Raw genomic sequence first — 24,099 nt, 5'->3', positions numbered from 1 at the left:
CAGCAATGTAGGCTGCAATGTAGAGCATCATTCTGCCTGGTGGAAATCGCACTGTTACTAACAAAGTTGTAATGGTCAAAATTCTTCTTCTTTGCAAATTCAAGACTTTGAGTGTCAACATCACTAGAAAGTGGATATTCTCACATAATATATGCATATATTACGTGCTACGTACTAATGGGATAAGTGGACACTAAAATGTCTTTATAAAAGAAATACACAAACCCTCTCATACCTGAAGCGTCCAGCTTCCGGCTTCCCGACTTGTTTGTGGATAGGAGTGCTTTGAGCATGGTTTCAACCCGCAGGTAAATGATTATCTTCAGAGAAAAGAAAGGACAAATGGTTACAGAACATCTTTTTGTAATAATGGTTAGGATTTTGTCAAGTTCGCTCAACTTTTTGTTTTTACTCTGATTTGCGAAGTTATTTGTTGAGAACATCAAAGTGGCGATTTAGGGAGGGCAATTGATACACTGTGTAATGAAACTAATGAAAAATAAGATGATCAAACGACCATCTTGAGTAGACGGAGACGACCTAGGGGGAAGAATTATTCCAAAAACCTAAAAAGTTGGCGAAATTGCGCGTGAAGGTCCGCCCGCAAATGCTGAACCTCAATTGGAGCGCTCGGTTGACGCCTGCACGGTCTAGTGCTAGCCAGGCTCGGGAATGGGGGGCGGGGTCCTTTGAGTGCTACGATCCCTCACGTGTCATTATACAATATTCGGGTGTCTATACCAGTGCATATCTGCACAAACATAGGGATTTACATAAGCCTAACGAGTTACCAAACGCGAGCTAAAACCTGGAAATGAAAATAGAAAAAAAAAATACGACGGCTCGACTGCGGGTATTGAGCCGTAAATCTCCGAACCCGAATGCCGCGATCGAGAGGGAAGATCCACGACGGATCACAGTCTCGATCCTTGTTGCTCCTGCCTCAGATAGTTATTGAGGCGTGGCCCCTGAGGTTCCCCAATTCCTTGACATCCTCAGACCGTTATTTGGAGGATGTCTCTAAATAAGGACTTGGCAGCGTGAAATCCGGGTAAGCATATTCAAATCGTGGGGCCGCTTCAACATGGTAACTTTCGGAGTTACTGTGGAAGACGTTGCCGCAATGCCTACACAGTCACGTGCGTCCGATGCAAGAACATTCTTGTAACTGGGGCTGGGCTCTGGAACTCGACATTTTGAACATACGGGCTTACGTGTGTTCGGACGTCCACAACCAAAGCAAAAGATTTTGGGATCATCCGAACAGTCTTCAAACAAATGTCCAATTTGTCGACGATTCCAGCAGGCCAAGTCTAAATCACGATCTTGAATCTGAGACTGGGGATTTCCTGCGATGTTCTTTATGTCAACACCCTCTTCAGAGACAGCAGAATAGCTGTGCAATTGGTGAGAAAGCCTGCTTGAGAGAAGATCTTCTAAAATTTCGCTCAGCTGCACTAACTTCCGCAGCTCGCGCGGGGTTTTGCGTCAGTTCAAGGATATCCCAGTCATCAAAAGAATCCTTAAGCCTGATGAAAAGAGATCCACTCGATTCGTCCGACAGATTGGTTGTCACAGTACCAATCTGCTGCTCTAGGGGAGACAGCAAGTCGAAATCGTCGAAGTCGGTTATGTTGGTCAAGGCCTCCACGCAGAACATGAACTGATTGATAGGTAAAGATGTTGATGTGCCATCAAAAACCAGGATGCCAAATTGTGTAAACACGATCCGCTGAGAATGTATATCTAAATATTGAAGTCGATAGGGAGTGACCAAAAGGCCGGTCGAAACAATGATGGCTTGATACGATGAATGGCGATTGGAAAGCCTCACGGTTGCGTCAACCGATCGCAACCGGCCGACCCTGCTTGTGGATAGGGCATAGGCTAAAGAAAAAGAAGATACGCTGCCGTGAATCGTGCGTTGGGATTGTGGTCGTCGAGATTCACATTTTTTTTTTAGCTGTCAGCACTAGTTTGGCGAAGTTCTACATACTCTACTTCTCACTTTTTCTTTTTCCACTGTAGCTTTACTTTCTGGGTATCCTTTTTTGACCACGAAGCTGACTACAGCCTACGAAGAGGTGAAGTCTAAAAGAAAAGGAAGAAATCACCCCAAGTATTGGTCCTACAATGGCGAAATCAGTATTTTTTTTAATTATAGGACTCGATTGTGGTGCCCATATTGGCGTTGTAAACAAAAGGTGGGTGGGACAAATACTGGTGGGATTATGCTGTAGCCACTAACTGAAGTCGAGGAGAGTATGTTCAAACTGTTTGTAACGATTCTGTAGGGACTAACGTGCGATGTTGCCGGCAATTCCCTGGAGATAATAAAGCATTGTTACTAAACATCGATCAAGACGAGTCTACCCCCTACCCTGTTTTGAAGGGGACATAGACTGAAGAAGAATAATAAAAAGAAGATAATGTGGTTTGACATTGAATCTACTAATTTTCTACGGTATTTTGGGTAGTTTTTTCTTTAGCCTCACGGATGACTGGGTAAATCCTGAACCGATCGTGCCTATAGTGGTTGACTCTATTTTCAACCGGCCAAATTAATTGACCTAAATTAGGGCTATGCAATGTCTGTGATTCGTGTAACTTTGCTGCTTTTATTCTGAGTATATGAGGTTGGCGTTCTTACAAAGTGGCGTCACTTTATCGCTGTTGAGCAATCTTGGGCATTGAGTACGCAATTCCCATACATTTTATTGAGTTGGGTCCAGTACTGCATTAATATATTACTAGTTTCACTAGGTTACAAAAAATAATAGTGGATAACCCAAGTTGCAGATTACCGGGCAGTGATCATCAGTTTATTCGGTTGAGAGCTCTGTTTTGGCATGCGTTCTGGAACCCCATTGGACAAATTGTCTTTTCATCACATTCTCACATTCTCACGGAGTTGGCCGCATCCCAATTCTCTTAATGTGCTACCATTTTCGGCACCAAATTTTTTAGTACGAGCATCTCTCCTAGAGTCTCCTCTAGATTCCTCCTTTCTTCCGCAAACCTTGGACAGTGGAAGAATGCATGCCCTGGGTTCTCTGGCAGTCCATCACAATTTGGACAGTCGGGTGAGGTCTCCAATTTAAACCTGTGCAAGTATTGGCGGTATTCTCCGTGCCCCATGAGAAACTGGGTGAGATTATAATTAATCCCACTGTACCGTCTCTCCAACCATTCCTTGATGGCAGGAATGAGTCTATGAGATCACCAAGCCTTGCCTGAGTGTTCTCACCGCTCTTACCATCTATTTATGGGCCTCTCCCTCTCAGCGTTTTTCGTCTGCGATAAGGGAGAGATTGGCTTCGCTATACCTAGATGTATGCCGTGGTTCTCCCACGTTCGGCATCATCTTTGACAGGGCCATATTTGCCGCAAACATACTGCACGTGTTGCCTATAACTGCGCTTCCTGTTTCACAAGTATTTGATGGTCAACTTGGAAGTGATGATATGATTTTCGATTCTAATTTCTCGTTCGGATCGATCAATGCTGCTGGTGCATGCCTTCGCGAAGCGCCTAAACATGAGCCATTTAAAGCACTTTTTTAGTGAAGTTTAGACTCTTAAACGGATGACAACCTATACAAACTGAACTTGTTCGACCGCTAACAACATCTGCGCTGCCTCCGTTGGTACTCGCCGGATGGAAGATCTGGCAACTCCTCACAAGTCTGTCTGTCCGTCTATCCGTCTGTCCGTCTGTCCGTCTTTTTTTTTTTTGAGGAGGTGGAAATTTTCAAAATACTCTGGCCTGGGCACGCCAGAGTGTGGGATTTTTACCCACTAAAACCACCCCCGACTCCCCCCTACCCCGTGGAACCACCTTTAGGTATTACATCACGGGGCGGAGTTAGCTTATTTGAGCTAGGTCTCCTTTCGTCTATCCGCGGGGTTCGTAACCGCGTCTTCCTCACTTCTTCTGCTTTTCGCAGTTTATCCTGGATTACAGCGATCATCGAATTGATCGCATCCCAGCCTTCCTGACAGGCTACCATTCTCCGGACAAAATTTTCCGGTGATAGCACTTTACCTAGAGTTTCCTTTAGGTTCCTCCTTTCTTCCACGAACCTAGGGCACTGGAAAAAAAACGTGCGCTGGGTCCTCTGGGACCCCGCAGTTTGGACAATTAGGCGAGGTGTCCAATTTAAAGCTGTATAGGTATTGACGGTATCCTCCATGGCCGGTGAGAAGCTGGGTGAGATTATAATTGATCTCCCATGCTTTCTCTCCAGCCACTCCAGGATGGAAGGGATCAACCTGTAAGTCCAACGACCCTTTTCTGACTGGTCCCATCGCTGTTGCCATCTGCTTATGGATCTCTCCCTTTCGACTTTTTTCACCTGAGATAAGGGAGAGATAGACCTGGTGTTATAAATGTTCATCATTTCGGTTGACAGGATGTCAATCGGCATCATTCCCGAGATGATGAACGCATCGTCTGAGACGGTCCTGAAAGCAGAACACACCCTTAAGGCTGTTCTTCTGTAAACCGTACTCAGTTTATGTGCATTGCTTAAAACCTGCAGCGCTTTTCCCTAAACTGAGACTGAATACAGCATGATAGAACTCACCACCCTGGCTATGAGCAGCCTGCAAGTATGCCGCGGTCTTCCTACGTTTGGCATTATCCTTGCGAGAACCATACTTGTGGTGGATACTTTTTTACAAGTGTGCTCTATGTGCTGCTTAAAACTAAGTTTACCGTCTATCATCACCTCCAAGTATTTGATGGCCGGCTTGGAAGTGATGATGTGACTCCCGATTCTAATGCAGGCGTAATTTCTTTCGCGGCGCTTAGTGATGAGGACCGCTTCCGTCTTTTCCTCAGCGAGTGTCAGTCCAGCACTCAAGCTCTTGAGATGTTTTGCGACCACAACTAGTGCTATATCATCGGCGTAATCCACCACCGTGGCTTCCTCCGGAACCGGAAGGTTGAGTGCATCATTATACATGGTATTCCACAGTAGTGGGCCTAGTACAGAGCCCTGTGGGACACCCGCGGAGACAACGTACTCTTTAGGTCCATCATCGGTATCATACCAGAGTGTCCGCTCTTTCAAGGAGCTATCGATAATAGCGGCGAGGCAGGTGGGAACACCAATCACGATTCAAATTCCACTGCCACCAGTGATATTTGAACCGCGACCTTCCGTATGATAGCCTTGTGCTCTAACCACTCGGCTATCCAATTGGCCGAGTTAAATGCATTCCTCACATCCAGGGTCACCACCACGCTGGCATTTGCTGGTACAACCCCTTCCGTGAATTGCATTTCCGGCCAAGCCAGTAACCATTTTGATGGCATCAATGGTTGATCTGGCTTTAAGGAACCCATACTGCCTATCGGAAAGGCCCCCTTGGCTCTCGACGACTGGAAGTAATCTATTATAAATGACCCGCTCCAACATTTTCCCCATAGTGTCTAGAAGACATATGGGTCTATAGGAGGACGGTTCCCCTGGAGGTTTGCCAGCCTTAGGCAACAGCACCAGCTACTGCCTCTCTATGGCACAGGAAAGATACCCTCCGACATGCACGATTCGAACAGCTCCGCGAACATATCCTGTCTACATTTTACGGCAAGTTTGAGGGCCTTATTGGGTATGCCGTCAAGACCCGGGGCTTTGCTGTCACCTATTCGACTGCAGATCTCCATCAGCTCGTCCCTGGTGACTGGTGGAATCGGCGTCACATTCAGGGGGCGCTGGAAGGTGTCAGTACCCCCCTCTAGCTGGGGAAATAACCCCTGGATTATTTTCAACAAGAGTATAGGGCACGTGATCTGTGGAGACGATCGGCCTCTGAATCGTCCTGTCACGATTTTATAGGCGCTACCGCACGGATTTATGTCCGCTTCCGAACAGAGCTTCTTAAAACATTCCCACTTACTCCGCTGGATGGCGACCTTGAGGTTCTTGCGAGCTTCCCTATAGGCATGCTCCTTTTGCCCCTGATCGATCCTACCTACTGCCCTCTGAGCCGTTCATCTGGCTCGGTGGCAAATCGATCGAAGGCTGGCAAGTTCACTATTCCACCAATAATTGGGTCTTCTACTGGGGAATGAGCATCTCCTAGGCATCGACGCGTCGCATGCTTTAGAGATACTCTGTGTGACATGGAGAGCTCTATCCGTGGAGATGCCTGCTTTGCTAGGCAAGTCTAGCCACACTTCCATGAATGTCTGCTCATTCATCGCTTTGGCAGACCATCCTGGTGTTCTTCTGGATTTCGGCTTCCGGGGTGCGGGTCTCCTGGCTTTTGGTTCCGTCCTTAGTTCAAAGGTGATAGCTTGGTGGTCGCTGTACGTGAAATCCTCGCTAACTTGTCAGGCCATGTCACGTGCTAACGCAGGGCTGACAAAAGTCAGATCTACAATTGAACTAGTTCCCCCTTTCCGAGTGTTTATATCGCCTTTGTTGGCCAGAACCACATCCAGCTGGGCGAATGCTTCTAATAAGCACCGTCCCCTTGCGTTAGTTTCTTTGCTGCCCCACTCCATAGGCCACGCATTAAAGTCACCGGCTATCACCTTTGGACTTCGTCCCTTTGCATCGTGAACAAGATCGTCTAGCAGGTCTTCAAATTCAGGCAGTGTGAGGCTTGGTGGGGCGTAACAGCTATATATGAATATACCGCTTATTTTTGCCAACACAAAGCCTCTAGCCGCCTGACCCATGCTATATTGTATGGCTTGACGACCGCACGCCCATATCGCCGCTCCACCAGTCGAATCTGTGACCCATACACTACCGTCAAGATTTCTGTACTAATGTGGATAATGATAATGATAGCAATCTCCATCGCGGATTCGTGAGTGGTCTGCGCAAGCAAATCTTGTGCAACCCTGCAATGATTAAGGTTTATTTGTAATAACCTCATTTTTTCACTGCAGTTAACGCCTTCCTAAATTCAATATGCCGGTTATCCCTTCCCTCCTTTTCTTCGAACAAAATGCATTTGGGGTCTCTATTGCACTCCTTGGCAATATGTCCTTTTCCCCACATCTTCGACATTGATCGGACCGATCGATGCAGCTAGTGCATGCCTTCGCGAAGTGTCCAAACATTAGGCATTTGAGGCACCTTTTTAAAGAGATCTGTTCCCTTATTCGGCAAACAACCCATCCAATTCGAACCTTCCACACGGCCAACAACTTCTGCGCTGACTCCACTGGTAGTCGCATTGTGGCCGTTTGAGTACCGCCATAAGCTTTTCCTAGGCTCACGATAGATTCATGTTCATGTTTTTGGGAACGAACCGCGACATTCTCCCCAAGTGAGTTTATAACTTGGTTACGAAAGCCGTCGGTTTTTCTCACGCTGGATTTTCTCAGCTCAAACATGAGATCCCCCTCCTGCGTCCTCCGGATTTGGCTGACACTTCCGCCTAGGTTTTTTAGGTCGGGGTCAGATTTCACCTTCTTCAGTATCTCCGCATATGTTAGATGTCCTTTGTTGAAGATTACAATTGCCTCCGGGCGAATTCGCACCTTTGGTTTCTTATTTTTTTTTTTATTCACGACCTTAGTCCAACCATCGTCCTTATTTTCTTTCAGTTTCGGTTCACTAGCCGACTTTGCTACTTTTGGTACTTTGGGCCCTTCTGAACTTTTAGTTCCGTTTGTTGGACTGGTCAGGACCCTTTTTTAAGGTTTTGTGTGAAACAAAACCTTATTAGAATCGAGACGGTGTCTGTCTGTCCGTCTGTCCGTCTGTCTGTCTGTCTGTCTGTCTGTCTGTCTGTCTGTCTGTCTGTCACACCCGATTTATTCGGAAACGACTAATCCGATTGTCACGAAAATTGGTGAGAGTATGTAATCTGGTGATCCCTTTACATGCAGTAAGTGGCGCCATTTTGCGTTAAGTTTAAGGGGGGGCTCCCCATACATGTGAATGGAGGGCGCAAATTTTTTTTTCACAGAATGTTGCCATGTAGGGTATCAAATGAAAGGTCTCAATTAGTACTTTTCGAATCTGGTTCAATATTTGATATTAGATGAAACGTAGGGGAGTGAGGGTTCAAAATATGACCCACAAAAAGTGTAACAGGTCTCGTTCTCAGAACCTATCCAACCGAAAAATCTGAAAAAAATCACAGTGGTGTATCTGAACGAAATCTAGGCCTCAAAATATATCCGGTTCCGATATCTGCACAAATAAAGTTAATAATAGTATATTTCCACATTTTAGAAATTTACCCGGCTACCCCCCTTATGTTCATCCTAGAAGTACAAAATTTGGCATGCGTGTAATGAAGAACATAATGCACAGTTTGGTCAAGTTTGAAGAAAATCCAACCATTACTAACAAAGTTATAGGGGGTGAGACTTTACAATTTTTTGTGAATTTCGTGCACTCTACAACCTGCATGACGTCGTCATCACATATCAATTCGTCAATACAACAACGAAATGAGTTCTTATGAATTGGGTCCCAGAGAATTATTTTGTTTTAGTTTTTTAGTTATTTGTCAGCCAGACATGTGTGTATGTAGGTATATAATATATGCGTGCTAATGAACTTTGCGGGTAGTGCCTAATTCAAATAGATATAAGAAGTAAATCGGAAATATGGGTACGAACAATTTATATACGTGCATATATGTGTACAGTATTCGGTAATAGGCAGTTTGTTTGTTTAGGGTGAGTGTGATATCTATGGCTGTAATATGTACATATGTCTCGTAGTTTGGAAAAATATGAAGGATTATGTTGAATTTGTAGCTATATACGGACGGAAAAATGTGCGTTGAAGTTTCTCACATAAGATGAACACAAAACCTTTATACCCGAAGCGCGAGCTTCCGGTATTCCGACTTGTTTCCTTTTTGGGGCCTGTTGATTCCCCAAAGCTTCCCCCTCCTTGTGTCGCATTCTTTTACTTGAGCGAATGTCGGCGAGTTTGTGCTTGGGTGCCACTTGGGTCGCCTGTGACACTGTTGAAGCTGGGATGTCCGGCGTTTCCTTAGGCTTTCTTATTTCTTCCTGTGACCTATTGTAAAGCACCCTGATGGCTCTCACCATGTTCTTAATGGCTTGGTGCACGTTGTGCTTGTCCTTGATGAATTCGGATAGCTCAACTATTTTAGTCCCAAGCTGCATAAAAGGTAGTTCTTCTGGGTCAGGGCTCTGTTCTCGGTGAGTCCTGGCCAGATTACTCCTTTTACTGACTCCTTCACCTTTTTCAGTTGCTGAGCTCCCATGAGCTTTCTCTTTTGCCGGCTTTGATATTGGAGGAGATCGTAAAATTAATGAGCTTCTCCTGAATGGATCTGTTTGCTGCTGTTAGAGTACCTCTTGATCAGATCCGATGGGTGTCGAAATCGCCTTTTTTGGCCAGCTATCTCCTTTTAGCCAATCATTCTTTGCCTTTGTAATTGGTGTTCTTGGCAGAGTTGTGCTTCGTTTGAACACTTCCTTCTCCAAATCTAAAACACTGCGGTCGAGGGATATCGACGGCCGGGAGCCCGCTTGATCACCCCCAAAAGCCGCCGGTACTGGGGTTCCAAGCCCCATGCACCGTAACTTTACTCGTTATCAATTCGTCCATGTTGGTTTTATTTTCTGGGTGTCCTTCCCATAGCCATTTTGGTCCACGCACCCGAGATGAGCAAACACTAGCCCATGCACAGTCAGAAAAGAAAAGTACATGAACACATATTTACACATCAATAGGTATACCCCAATCCGCCAGCTGGGGTTGCGCTTGATGGGAGATCTGGCCACTTCTCACAGGCCATCTGTCCGTCTGTCCGTCTGTCCGTCTGTTCGTCTGTCCGTCTGTCTGTCTGTCACATATATTTTCTTTGGGGATGGTTATAGTGATTATCACGAAATTTGGTGGGAACTACGAACGCTCGCCCATGTAGTGAGTTACATCATTCTACGTCGAATTTAAGGGAGTGTCCTCATACACGCAAAAGAGAGGTGTACATTTTTTTCACCAAATGTGGGATAACAGATTAAAGGTCTCGGATAGTATTTTCGAAGCCGGTCTTAGTTTTGATATTTGTTGGAAAGGTGGGGAGTTCGGGGAGTCGGAAGTGATCATTCCGTGCACGCATCCATTCTCAGAAACTATTTAACCGAATAATCTAAAAAAAAATTAAAAAGTTGCCATTATATGGTGGCTAGGTTCCGAAATACTCTCCATACCGATAAATTTTTTGGTAGAAAAGTGAAGACGCATTAGAAGAATTTGGATAGGCGACGCTTGTTTATTTAAGATTAGCACAATATTTATGTCTTTGATATGCGTATATACAAATATGTACATCTGCAGTTTAGCAATTAATGAGGGAATATTTTGCATTTGTAGCTATGTACGAATGGAAAAATGTGCATAGAGAGTTCCTCACAAAAGATGAACACCAAACCGACTTATTTCTTTCTACATCCACAATGATGTTTAAAAATGACATTTTAATCAAATGTAGGACTATTTACACTCTATTATCCAGTCTCCAATACCAGCCTATACTGAGTGCATAGCTTAGCATTTATACTGGTGGAAGGGCCACCCAAATATCTGCCGAACTAAGGATTATGGCTGAAGCTGAAACGCAACTCTACGCGTTAGGTCCGAAAGTCTCTGGTCCGCTTGGACATAACCACAACCGCCATGAAACTCCCACTAGGGGCCCAACCGGCAATTTTCGAGCTAAAAGCATATGCCCATTTTCAAATGCACCTTTCCGTATGCAATGTTTTTTATTTACATAAGCGGATATCTTTTTCCCAGGATTCCATTTTTCTTTGCAATGTCTATCATGTTTCAATTAAATCTATTCAATTCAATTCTGGACACGTGAATGTGCAAGCGTAGTTGTTAAGTGAAAAATATTATGTTATTCCGCATTGAATTTCCCAGAATCTGCCAGTTATCAAGAAGTGCATCAATACTAACTCAAGTTGAATTTCTCCTCTTTATACTTCCGTTTGGGGTGATAAGTGAGCCAAGCAAGGACATTGCCTTCTATAAATATATCTCGGATCCTCTGTGGTTATGCCAAATTGAGAATTCCAATTTGTACCCAATTTACTTGCAAACAAAGTTATGTTATGTATTGTGGTTGTTCGAAAGTGTAGTTGCAATAAGAGGAGAAATCGACATGTGGTTACCATACAAGTGATTTCCTTTTCCAACCAGTCAATTAAGCCTGAGATAGAAGTGAATTGTTTGCATGGCTTGTTCAATACGTGGAAATTCTGAAATTTGCAACTACATATTAGGTCAAAGAGAACAAATCTTTTAGGGGAATGTGCTTTGATCCATTATAAATGAGTAAACATTTAAAGTACACATGGAGACAGAATCCCGCTCGAAAAGCCTCAATTTACCCTTGAAATAGATTTTAGGCCAAAAATAAATATTCATTTAGGGTTGAAGTTTTTATGGATTTATATCACCCTGTCAGTAATTAAAGCGGGATCAGCACACACGTGGGTGTAACTCAAACACGTTCATTATTGAGGTGGTTATCAATGTGGAAGCCAAAACTGTTAAAATACTTTGATATGCATCCCGGTGAATCCTGCACCTTAACAAGCTTTATTGAAAACTCGTCAAGGCGTAAGAAATTTATTTATCTTCTCATCCTACTGGCACCCAATAATGGTTGTTGTTATCATTGTTGTGTTGATTTCATTGATTGTCTTTTTTTGCCGATGGAAGGTTCTTTCCATTCTCTCCGCGGGACTCCCATTTGGTATTACGTCGCGAGGCTGGATCAGAATTTATTCTGCGCTCATGTTAATATTCGTGTTCTTCTCGCGTTCATTCTTTCGGATGACTTCTTCCTGCCTAAGCTTCTTTCCGGCTGCAATCACTTTTTCGATTTCGGTCCAAATCCTTTTGCTTTTACCATAAGTTCCATTATATTTTCGAGTGTAAGGTGCTCCCCGGTTGTAGCTTCTAATGTAGCCCTTTGGGTTTCGAATCTGGGGCAATGAAAAAAGACATGTTCTACGCCCTCTGGAATATTTGGGCACTTTGAGCAATATGGCGAATCATCGCGCCCAAATCGATACATTACGCTCGATAGCTTCCGTGTCCGCTCAAGAATTGTGTTAGGTCGAAACCTACTCCGACCTGGGGTCGCTCGATCCATTTCCGGATATCCCACATGATTTTGTAAGTCCGCGGCCTTTTTCTGACTCGTCCCACTTCTCTTGCCATTTCGCGAGAGTTTCAGTTTGTACGAACTGTCGCCGGTGAGGTACGTTCGATTGTAAAGTCGTTGTATTTCTCTCGCCAGGATTTCAATCGGGACCATTCCTTGGATATTGATCTGTAAGCGCAACATGTTCGCAGTACACTTTTGCGACACACAGCTCCAATCTTTCTCTTATTCGCTAGTGCATGTGCCTATAGTGTGGTTGCATACAGTAGGATCGAGCTGATCACCTTCGAAATAAGCAGTCGACGGCTCGACCTTGGGCCACTTATATTTGGTAGCATTCTCGCAACCAGCGCTCCGATGTTATGCGCCTTGGCTGTTGCACCCTCCACATGCAAACTGATGTTCAAATTCTCGTCAATCATTACACCTAAGTACTTAAGTGCAGACTTGGAATGAATTCATGGAAGTGCATTTTCTCAGCTTGGTAATAAGTACTACTTCCGTCTTATGCCCTGCGAGCTGTAGACCAGCATTCCCTAACCAGGATTTAATTTCATAGACTGCTTCATTTGCATAAAGCTCGACTTCTTCGAGAAGGCGTGCGACAACCGTCACACCAATATCGTCTGTGAAACCAATGGAGGCCACACTAGCAGGAAGATATAGGGTCAGTACTCTGTTATACATAATAATTCACAAGAGTGGCCCCACAACTGACCCTTGTGGAACTCTGCATGTCGTTTGGTATGATTTCATTCCTTCATTTGATTCGCAACACAGAATCCAATCGATTAGAACGTCGGCAACGATACGCACCAGGTACTTTGCCACGCCTAAGTTCATTAGGGACTCAAGTATCTTGCTCCATCTAGCAGAATTGAAGGCATTCTTCACATCAAGTATAATCACTGCACACCATTGGCCCTTGTCAAGTACGGTCTCAGCTGTGTTAGCTACTAGGACAACTGCATTCCCTGTAGACCTCCTCTTTCGAAAACCGAATCGATTTTCGGAAATACCGGCACCCTTTTCGACAATTCGAAGTAATCTGTTATAGATTACTCGTTCGAATAGTTTGCTAATATTATTTAGAGGCATATCGACCTGTAGGACCAAGCTTCATCCAAAGCCAAACAGGCTTGGGGACAATTATTAATTTCTGTTTCTTCCATTGTGTGGGAAATGCTCCTTCTTTAAGGCATGTGGTGAATGCCTTGGCAAACAGATTGGAAGCTAATTTGACTACTGCCTTAAGAGCTTTATTGGGGATGCTATCCAAGCCAGGTGCTTTATTTCCAACAATTTTATCCGTAGCTTCGAGGACCTCCTTTTCACTTACCATGGGCACTTCAGCAATGTCTATTTCGACAGTGGGAAGGTTAGCGGTACTCACATTCTGTGGGAAAAGATCCATTATTATTTCATTAAGCAGAGTAGAGCAAGAAATCGGTGTGGAGCGTTTGCCATTGACTTTTGATATTATTGTTTTATAGGCGCCACCCTAGGGGTTCATGTCAGCTTCATTACACAGTCGCTTAAAGTGTTCGCTTTGACTTTTTATTCTGGCCACATGTAATTTCTTCCGAGCGTTTTTGTATTCTTCATGTAATTGCTCGTATCCAGATCGGTTTCTATTTTGCTGACTGTGCCTTCTTGCCTTGAGGCAGGCTTTGCGGCATTCTCCGATTTCAGAATTCCACCAAAAGTTCGGAACTTGCTTCTGGGATACAACATACCTTGGCATGGATGCGTCACATGCTCGCCGCAACTTTTCGTCGATCTGTAAAGCTTTATTTTCTGCGCTTCCTTCAAGGGCTGTATTTTGCTGCAGAGCTTCTTGGAAAATCACTTCGTCAAACCCCACCTTTTAGCTCTCATCCGAGAGCATTTCATTCGTTTACCATGACTGATTTCAAAACTGATGGCCTGGTGGTCGGTGTGTATGTGGTGGTGTGTATATTCCTCACTGACATACCACTGCAGATCCTTAGTTAGAATATCGCTAACAAAGTGACATCTATCGCGGACCCCATTTCTCTCTTTCGGAAAGTGTTCACGCATCCAGTGTTAGCAACTAACAGATTCAGACGAGAAAGGGCTTCGAGTAATATACGTCCTTTTTTTGTTCCTTTCTCGGCTACCCCATTCTTCAGCCCATGCGTTGAAATAGCCAGCCAGCCAAGGCTATGGTTGTTTGCATCGATTGCTAGCCTCTCCACCAAAGAATGCAATTCCTCTCTCGTTAGGCTTGGAGCCGCATAACAGCTGTAAATAGATATTCCGCCTATTTTTGCTCAAGTGAAGTCACTGTCTGTCTGTCCGACAATATTATGGGAACTACAACCACCTGCTCGAGACACCAAATTTCTTTGATTTCCCGAGCCAGTGGCTCATAGTTCACCTTCTTCTCCACGTCTTAGCAAAGAGCTCCCCAGTACACAGCCATCTCTTGGACAAATGCAAATCGACAAATGGCTGCCAAAGACAAGTCACGTGTTTACCGTGCATTGCCTTCGACTTCCATTCATCGATCCGCTCTTGGTCCAACTTCACCCCACTCAGAGGATTGAAAGACCGATCCTTCAAGTTAAATGGATTTAGTCCAAAGTTTGCCTTGCAGACAGCCGCATGCAAGGGACTCGCATGCTCTTTGCTGTAAAAATAAGCGCGCAGCGAGTCGACTTGACAATGATGTTTTGCCGCCACGTCAACCGCATCCGTACCTTCGATGCCATGAGGCAGATTTATCTGTTCCACGGCAGAGTTTGGTGCATTCGGAATTGGGACGTAGTAGTTAATAACACAAGTGATTGTAGTTGCAGCAGCGACATATCAGCACGCAGCGGAGAATCAATCTCATCATTGATTTGAGATAGAATTCTCGAAATTGCTGGAAATGCGTAGAGCTTGGGAATACCTGGTCTATGCAAAGGATCCATTTCAGAGAATTCTATACACACTCTTTTGAATTCGTCTCGAACCTCAGCGGAAACCGTACGGTGGAGAAGAGTACTTCGCGGAGTACTGAAACTATTGCCTGCAGTGCGGCGTGGTGTTGTTGATCCCGTCGCCACTGCCCCCGTCGACTCTCGGTCACCAGTCTCCGACATGACCTCAAGTCGAACACGCTCTCTGATGATGACCGGAATTGTGGCGCTGCGAGTTAGAAGGCGGTACTGATCTGCGACTCGCTGCACAGTCACGTGCAGTCAGAGAGAAATCTGCAAGACTCCAAAGTTCCTGCACCCTGAGTCCCTGAGACGCTGCGGTGCGTACAGCCATTCAGACTGAAGCTATCCATCCCTTCTCCTTTGACAACCGGGATTGGGACCAGCTACGGCGGAGTTTATTATTTATTATTATTATATTGGATTCTTCTCCAAATTAATTCCAATGAAATCGTTGTGTCTAGACAGTGAAAATTTCTTCTTTGGATCATTCTTGTTCCGCATATACATTCGAAGTTCTTATGTTTTTTTTGAAACGTACTGTGGCATTCTTCTAAGTGAGTTTATAATTTAGCTATGAAAACCGTCCAATACCTCATCCATCTCCCCTTTTTGTGTCCTTTATATCTTGTTAATGTATCCACGTCGACCGCGTCGGAGTCAGCATTGATTTTTTTTAGTGCCTCCCCGTACGATAGATTGCCTTTGCTAGAGATGACGATTACCTCTGAGCAAGTTAGCAAATTTGGTTTTTTCTTGGTCTTTTGATTCACGGCTTTGGTAGTTAGTTTCATTTCGCTTCGCTAGCCGACGTTCGCACTTAGGGAATACCTTTTTAACCCTTCCGAACTTTTAGTTACACTGGTTGGGATCACCAGAATTTTTTTCCCTTTTAGGCACCTGTTGAATCCTTACAGGTCTACAATCTTTGTATCACACTCTTTTACTTAGCGTAGTATTAAAACTCTAGGTTGCGGTTCTCTTTTGGACCTCTCTCGCCCTCCGGCAACCTAATTTGAAGGATCCTTATAGCTCCCACCGTGCTTTTCATAGCCTCATCACCTACTGCACGTTATGCGTGTCGTTGATAAACTCGAACAACTTTACTATTTTTGCTCCCAACTGCATGGATGGTAGCTCTTCTGGATTAAGACTCTGTTCTCTATGAGACAGCATATGAGCATTTGTCGGCCTGAGCTTTGTCTTTGGTATCTTTTACATTAGAGGAGATCTTAAAATTGATGAGCTTCACTTGGAAGGGTCCTAGTGCTGAAATATCTCTTGAAAAGATGCGATGGGTATCGTCAAGTTATCCACCACTGAGGCACAGTGGTTGAGATACATCGACGGTCGAGAGCAAGCTTGCTTATTACCTAAAATCGCTGGTACTGGGGTTTCGCAACTCTTCTCTCATTTCTCATTTTGGTTTTATATTTAGGATATCCCATTCCCATAGCCATTTTGATCATCGCACCAGAAATGAGCGAACAAACGCCCATGCACAGTTTGAAAAGAAATAGTATGAACACAACCATATCATTAGTATGCCCCAATTTGTCACTTGAGGTCGCGCCTGATGGGAGGTTTGGCAACTTTTCACCCACGGGTGTTCCTTAACATGCCAAAAGGAATTTAAAATTTTGAAAAAAATATAAAGTTTACTCTATATGATTTCTAGTCCTAAAAATACCTTATCGTTTAGATCCATTCGATTTTGGATAATGTAAAGCATGACGTTGTCAAATTTGGAGAAAGTATTACTATTACTGACGAAGTCATAGTAGGTTCTTTATTTTGTGCAAATTTACTCGAATATCGTAATCATACTAGAGTCAGTATATGCGTATTACGATATATGAACAAATAAAATATTCCCGCATAAGAAACACACAAAACCTTTCAACCTGAAGCGTCACGTTTCCGGATTTTACTTTGTTTGCCAACTACTTGGCATTGTCGCCTTTGATAGAGTTTTGTCCTGCCTGTGACTGAGATTTTAAATTTCCTGGAAGAACTTCACATATCTGTATGATCGGAAAATTCCTAAGTGACAGATATGAGATCTCTGAGAACACATGCTGCGAGGAAACGTCATATGGTTTTCACGGTGCTTTATTGCGTTAATATCAGGAAGAATTTCAATGTATTCCTGTTTGTGGACAAATGGAATGCTATTGTTTCGAGATGAGTTGCACGAGTCTGAATCCTTTTGTGCCTTCAATAAATCTTTTACCGTGGTGAGGTTGATAGCTACGAATATCAATTAGTTTGCAATTACTTGCCAATAATGTTTTTCCAAGAATTTTCAGAAGTATCTTTGCAATACAGTTAATATGAGCCTAATTTCTTTTCTAAAGGCTTCATCCAATTATGAAATTCAAGTGAATTACTTGCTTGTTTGTTTTGAGCCTGAAAACCATGGGCTTCCCAACTTTTGGGGTTTTAACATTTCATTGGTTGGATTAACATGAAAAAAATTCTTCTGTGTGTATAGATTTTTGTCAATGATAAATAAATGAAATGGATACTAATTGAAGGACACATGGAAACAATAGGTGCCTGGACAAATCTGAATTGTTTTTAAACACAAAACCTTATTAAAATCGTTACAGTTGAGACGGAATAAAGCCAAATAATTTAAATTTGTCTGCATAAATTTAAGTGTGTTCTTGTGATGTTTTTAGTTATTCGAAATAATTAGACGATTTTCGGTTCTTTGCTAGTATTTGACTTTTATTCGCATATACCGATATTTTGAGAACCACGTCTTCCCTTTTTCCGTGCTATACATCTTCGCGCCTTCCACAGAACCGCTCTAGAACTCCTCATTGCGCCACTGATGCCACTTGAAGTTGGTAGAACTACTTACCCAGTGCATATTCAGTGCAGCATTTTCGTGGTGTATCCCCATGTAGCTTTTCGATGTATATTTTCAATAGGTGTCCTTATTTGAAATAATAAAAACTTGTTTTTCCTATTCACTAGTATTATTTCATTTTTCAAATACCGCTATTTCCGGAAACACTTGTTCCCTTCATCAGTGCTAACAAGTCAACAAGGACTTGCAGCGCTCCGGAAAAAAAGATTCCGAAGCTTGACGCAATTTTTAAACGACCGGGAGGATGCGTGCACCATAATGACAGAGTACAGGCCAGCTAAAAGGAGACTCAGCAGCGCAGCACCTGGTGGACGAAGTGAATGAGGACCCGCGTGGACTGCGTTACAAACTGGTAACCCGAAAATCGGGGCTCTGCGGAAACCGCTCTGTTTACTTAAGGCCGAACGGATGGGCCGCATTGTACGGGCACTGTTCTCGGCGGATCCCATACGGGATGACGGCAGCACGGAGAGCGCCAAGGGCTGCCTAATTTTCTCTACAAAAAGTTGGAAGAGGCAGCCTTTTCTATGAAAAATAAGAAGGCGTCTGGACACGATGACCTCCCAGCAGAAGTATACAAACTGGTGCTCCAACATTGGCTAGAACTACTGCTCGGTTTTAAAGAGGGCTTCTCGTTGGTAGGTGGTGAGGCCGGCGCTGATCAGCGAAGGGAAAGGCGGCCCTGAACTGCCGAGGTCATACCGACCACTTTGCATGCTTCACACTATTGAAAATGTACTCGAAAGCTCATCAGAGGGAGATGCACAGTTGATGCTGGCATGCAAGACGTAGATGCCATCCGTCGATTGGAGGCAAACATCCACCGAGCTCAACTGGTGGTGCATCTCGTAGCGCGTGACGGCAGAAATGTCTTTAATTCCCTAAGATGAAAAGAAATTCTAGGCACACTAGACAATATTTTTCACGTGTCGAGCTATCTCTTCAGGGTTTCCTGCCAAGCAGAGTCTGCTAAGCAGACTTGTTAGCACTGATGAAGGGAACAAGTGGTTCCCGAAATATCGGTATTTGCAAGAATAAATATCTATACCAGTGAAAAAGAAACAACAATTTTTTTATTATTTCAAACAACGGTACCAGTCTATACTGAGTGCATGGCCCAATTTATTCATACTGCTGGATGCAAGAACTATCTAAATCTATGATATGTAGTACGGCACCCGTGTTGAAACGCAACACCACGTTTGACGCCCGAAGGTCTCTGTTCGCTTAAACGTACCCACAATCCTCATGAAACTCCCACCAGAGGAACAAACGCAACAATCGAGGTGAACGCACATGAAACAGAAATCCTTCTGAATTCAGAGGCAATCTCGGTTTCCGCGGTACTAGTATACCTCCGGTAAGGGTTCGTGACCTACTACCGCATCAGATGAGTTCCCGTGCAGACTTGGGTCTGATCGTCCGAATGAGCCTCAGGAGCATTCGCCTACTGCATCACGGCCAGCAGATCAAATTGAAAACAGCTTTTCTCGGTGCCACCACTATGGCGGTTCTCCACGGCCGTTTGGTTTCGGTTTGACCAACAGGGTTTCTGCCCCGTCTTTTTTACCGCCACCTCTATACACCAGCATACAAGTACAGATACGGGTAGCGTGGCGGTTGGCATCTGCATGCCGCACTGTTTCGGAACCGGTCATGATAGTAATCGCGGAAATGATCCCGGTTGTCTTCAGGCTAAGGAGCGTGAAGCCATATACAAGCGCAAGGAAGGTGGTTGCTTGTGAAGGCCCGCAATGTATACTAGATGAGTGGCAAGTTTCTTGGAAAAATGAGATGGACTGCACGCTCATTGGCAACTTAGATGCATAGCTGAATCGGAAGAATGAGGATGAGACTGGTTACTTCCTTACCCAGCTCCTTAGTGGGCATAGAGGTTTTCAGCCATACTTGCACAAGATTATGAAAGACACGATCTCTTGATTGTGTGGTTTGCAATGGAGTTGTAGACGATGCCTAACACACCTTTTTATCATGCGAAAAGGGGGATGGGATTCAGCAATAACTTTATTTAAATGCAGGGGATCTCTCTCCAGACAGCATTTTCTAGGAGCTGCAGAGAAGCGCTGTCAGGTAGAGATGTGTTGCGCATTACGGTTGGGTTCTTTTTGCTGCAAAGAAGGTAGGGCTCGTCCGGTGTAGAGGTGGGGTGAGGGTTCCTTGAACTAACAGTTCCCTTCCTCCTCTCCCCTCTCGTTGGTGAAAAGAGTTCCCTGATTTGAGGGCTCGCCTTTGGGAGCCCTCAGAGAGAGCTCGGGGTCTAGCCCAAAGTAATGTGACGCACAGTTTCAGGCTAGTTCTCTAACGATGGGGAGGTGTTTACTTGGTAATGCGACTGTGTCGGGTTGCGGGAGTCCAATACTCTATGTGTAAACGTATTCAGCTACCCAACCCCGAAAAAAACTGCTCGCCAAAAGATGAGACTCTTCTGTGGCCTACAGGTTCGCTTCACCGTTCGGTCCTCCCCTTTTGGTCTTTAACTAATTTTTCTCTGTAAATTGCAGCTAGCTGAGATTATCAATATTCCTGCAGAGTAGAATGGCGAATGCTCAAATACGGTTTTTAAATGTTGCTTTTCAAATAACTCAAAGTGGCAGCGTCTTTATGCCGCTCTTCTGACAAATGAGAGCTAAAGTATAAAAGGATATTTGTAATCCTCAACAATTTCATTTGAACCTTCTGTGGTAGTTTGGATTCCTGGTGAGTCACTAAGCTGAATATTGAAACTTATTGACAATTCACTTACTAACGAAGCTATTACTCAGAATGACTAGAAGTGTCATTGCAATAAGGGTTGAAATTGAGATGCGGTTAACATGAACCTTTTTCTTTTGTTCACCAAATCCTTAAGTAGGACTGAATTAGTGCTTTGGCTTACACTTTACCGTAACCATGACCATCTAAACTGTTATGCTGGTAGTACTTCGTATATTTGACTAAATCATGGAATAGACACGATTATAGCTTTCCACGGAAAATGATTACGACATGTAAGAAACTAATTGAAGAACACAACACATCCTGAACAACTCACATTGCCCTTGAAATGGAATTTAATTACATTCTCTTTAATTTGACCAATAGGAAATATCCATTGAGGTGTGAATCCTTTATGGATTTATATCATCTGCCATTAGCTCTCTATCAAAGCTCGAGTGTAATCGAACCAGGATCAATTATCCTCGAGAGTCCTTGTGGATAATGCCACACACGGTTGGTACTAGCTGAAACACATTCCCCATTATTGAGGTGGTTATCAACATGATACTCACAATTGGCGGCAGGAATCGTTCATATGTCTTCTGTATAATCATCCATCCGAATAAGCTGTAATAGAAAATCGTCCTGGCGTGGAGAAATTCATCCGTCTTCCCATCCTTGTCGGGAGCTATGTTTGCTTGTGTTCCTCTCACTGGCTGTATCGTGTTAATCTCTCAGGCAGAGCATTCATTCAAGAGTCCTAAGCCCCGGGTTTATTTACGTATACACGTATGAACATAGGGGCAACTGCAAATTTCATACTGGAGTTTTAATCCCATGAAATCTTGAAAATTTCGGAGGTATTTCGAGGATACTGATCTCCTTGTTTTCACTGGTTGTGCTCACTCTTTCGTTTTCCCATCGTAAGTCCTTCCAATTAATTTGAATTGCAAATTTTCACTTTTGTTATTTGCAAATTTTCATAACAATGCTCGGAATGGAAAACGGCATGGAAGGATTGCAGAACTTTTCTTACAACTTTTCCACATTTATCTTCCTCCATTATGCTTTTTCCCATTGTTCTTGCGTTTGTTGCTTCCTTGGTCTGTGTCCTTTAGAGGGCTAGTGCCTTGACGTCCCGGTGATGATTGATGAATTGTGAGAATACAACATGGTAAAGCTTACCCGGCTCTCATCAATTTTCATAGTTGCTCTTGAACGAGCAGCCTGTGGCCTATCCGAATCAAATAGAAGAGAAGAGGCGGCTCAGAATGTTGGCATAATGTCAACGCGGCAAAAGATATCGATTATAATGAAGAAGGATGTGCGTTCATGGAAAATCAAATCAAGTGTAAAATTGAAATAACGATCGATTTCAAAAGTTGGATTTGTCAGAAATATGGAAATTTTATTGGGTTATGAATTGGGAAATTAGTCTGTAATCAGACTGGGTCATTCAGTTCTGGGTAGATCCTAACTTAACACAATATTAAATAGTTTTAAGAATAAGTTTAAAGAAATTCTAAAGATTTATTCATTCCTATTTTTATAAAGCAAGAGAGACGTACTGAAAAACAAGACACCGCGTTTGATCAATGTAGGGTCATTGGGTATGTTGGCAAGCATCTCTTTTGCGACCTCTCCTGTAGCCTTTGGTTGGAAAAAAAATTAGGTTTTTCGGTCTCGCTGGCATGGTGCTTCGGGGTGAATACACTCTGACAATTAGCTGGAAGAAAACATTGAAGCCATTACAACTAAGAATGCAAGATGAGATGAATACCGCAACAACCGCAATTAACCACAATTAACAAAGTTCTAGGGATAAAGGATTGACAAATGCCGGGCAATGGAGCATTCTCAAAGTACGCTATCACGAACTTCGTCGAGGGAGCAACTTCACATACCCAAAAAGAAAGCCTCTGAAAACCAACAATTCAGTGGGATGAAGCCATGTACACCATGATACCCATCCTGTCGTTGAGTATTTAGATTTGAAATACGCGTCAAACGAAGCTGTCGGATAAATGTTGTTGCCATCTATCATGGAAGAATCAAAAGTCGGCAGGAATCGATGGATTTGTAGCTTAACTGAATAAGCAGTGCTCCCCTTGGACACCACTTTTGGTGTAGTTTACTGCTACACTGAGAGTGTTCAAAACACATGAAGGTGAAAGCTACGCATTTTAACTCTCGATGTGGCAAGAAGTCACAGACTTGGAATCCACCAGCGACTTTGAACAACCAAGTCGGGGCCGAGGTACGGATTTTTGGACGCCCCACCATATTTATGTTCCCCCCACGGAAAAATTAGAGGAAGACTATTATTAATACTACTACAGGCGAACAGACTATAATAGAAATATGGAATCCTTGGAAAACGCATTAGAGAAGGTTCAATGAACTACTTGCTAACCAAGTGCAGCTCCTTACGAGACTAAGGACTCCTTTGACGATGGAGGATTAATTGGGAATTTTGAACCGTACACTTTTAGAATATTTGAAAGGCTTGTGCTATGGCGTGAGAAAAAGCGGTAGCACGAGAGCTGCGAAAATTCGGGAAATGAACCAGACGACATCTGAATCACACTTGTAAAGGAAGTAAGAACGAAGATTGGTTAAACTTCATTAATTCACAGCGTGAATATAACAGAGTCGTTACATGCTCAATGCCAGACTCCTTTAGGATATACTGTGAACTGAAGAGAGTTCAATGCTGTCCAGGTGGGACTCTCCTAGAGAACCGGATGCAAATTTCACGAACTGCAGAGTTGCGTCAGTGCGGACTCTCTTGGAAGTTCGCCGTCGGAAAGAACAGGTGGCCGAAGTGCCACAGATAGAGTGGGCGGTGTCTGTAAACCTGCAAGAGTGTTGGTTACCACTGAAAAGCGAAATCTGCTCTACTGACCTTTGAATAGGTCAAAGCACCTGGCATGGATGTCGTCTATTCAGCGATGCTTAAGGAGCACTTTATTTTGTTAACATGCCCTGCTCTGTCTACGGTCCTTTTGGCAGAAAGTTAAAGTAGTCTGCATACCTAAGCCTGGAAAAGATGACTATTTAAGTCCAAAATGAATTTCAGACAAATCTGCTTGAGATCATTCTCTCTGAAATGACTGAAGAGACTGGTTGAGCGTCCCAATCTGTGTGAATGCGCTAAGGTCGCAGCCTCTAAATTACTATCAATAGGTGTGTGACTATGCGCCTTTCCAAAAATTTTGGATGCCGCCAGAGAGCATAATCTCATTGAAACGTCAATTAAGTAGATTTATGCAACGCTTACACAGAAATTACTCTGTGCTGAAATGGGTTTTGATCGCTACCTAATGGCGGAGGAAGAAGGCTGCCTTCAAGCAGGTGTGCTATCTCCACTTCTATGGAGTAAGTCGGACGACCCAATACTATGTGAATTACAAAATCAACT

General features: G+C 43.7%; 2 protein-coding genes across 2 annotated transcripts in view; both read left to right on the top strand.

The window, feature by feature from the left end:
• Nucleotides 1-24,099, top strand: part of LOC119659606 (diacylglycerol kinase eta) — a 240,514-nt gene that overhangs the window by 20,925 nt on the left and 195,490 nt on the right. The gene's annotated exons all lie outside the window — the stretch shown is intronic.
• LOC119660020 (diacylglycerol kinase eta-like) overlaps nt 1-24,099 on the top strand; it is a 201,138-nt gene that overhangs the window by 111,715 nt on the left and 65,324 nt on the right. The gene's annotated exons all lie outside the window — the stretch shown is intronic.

This window comes from Hermetia illucens, chromosome 6 (assembly GCF_905115235.1).
Source record: "Hermetia illucens chromosome 6, iHerIll2.2.curated.20191125, whole genome shotgun sequence".
Classification (NCBI taxonomy): Eukaryota; Metazoa; Arthropoda; class Insecta; order Diptera; family Stratiomyidae; genus Hermetia; species Hermetia illucens.
Note: the sequence above shows the minus strand (reverse complement) of the source record. Positions and strands in the feature narration are given on the sequence as shown.